The following is a 333-nucleotide window of genomic DNA, read 5'->3' as shown; positions in this document are numbered from 1 at the left end:
CCTGGTGGGGGGAATCCATCTCCAACAGCCACCCCGAGCTGTCCTAGCCCCAGATCCTGGGAGGAAACTTCCCCAAGGGAAGGCAGCATGGGAGTGGGCACTGACTGCAGCACCCACTGGCTGTGCCCAATTGTCACCCACCCAGGGAGGTGACTGTCACCTCTGGGAAGCCCAGCCTAGGAGGGACTGTGAGCACTGCAGGGGCCCTGAGAATGAGACACTGAGACAGGGAAAGCCACAAAAACACCTTGTGGGCAGAGGCAGGGGGTGGCAGTGCCCAGGGAGGTGGCTGTGGAGGGCAGGGAGCCCAGGGGACGTGGGTCCTGGTTGGTC

The 333-nt window shown here is 63.4% G+C and overlaps 1 protein-coding gene across 1 annotated transcript in view; it reads right to left on the bottom strand.

The window, feature by feature from the left end:
* Positions 1–333, bottom strand: part of LOC104387852 (flotillin-2-like) — a gene marked incomplete at its 3' end in the record, with an annotated part of 22,072 nt that overhangs the window by 10,406 nt on the left and 11,333 nt on the right.

The sequence above is a fragment of the Chaetura pelagica genome, unplaced genomic scaffold (genome assembly GCF_000747805.2).
Source record: "Chaetura pelagica isolate M959 unplaced genomic scaffold, ChaPel_1.0 scaffold1814, whole genome shotgun sequence".
NCBI classification, from domain to species: domain Eukaryota; kingdom Metazoa; phylum Chordata; class Aves; order Apodiformes; family Apodidae; genus Chaetura; species Chaetura pelagica.
Note: the sequence above shows the minus strand (reverse complement) of the source record. Positions and strands in the feature narration are given on the sequence as shown.